Raw genomic sequence first — 266 nt, forward strand, 5'->3', positions numbered from 1 at the left:
CGAGAAATCTTGCGCTAAAGAAAGAAAGGAAAAGACCTTACGAAAAAAAAAAAAAAAATACTTTGAAAGAAATATAAGAAAACATAATTAGTTAGCAAAATTATAAGGAAAATGAAGGGTAATAGCGATGAAATGATCACGTGATAAGTTACAGGTACGGTTTTTAATTAACCTCTCGAGCATAGACGCTAAGGAACAAAGTACGTGTTACTTACGTACATATTGGTTACTCTTTTTTCTTTTTCTCTCTCGAATCGCTCTTGTCA

This window comes from Penaeus monodon, chromosome 20 (genome assembly GCF_015228065.2).
Source record: "Penaeus monodon isolate SGIC_2016 chromosome 20, NSTDA_Pmon_1, whole genome shotgun sequence".
Lineage (NCBI taxonomy): Eukaryota > Metazoa > Arthropoda > Malacostraca > Decapoda > Penaeidae > Penaeus > Penaeus monodon.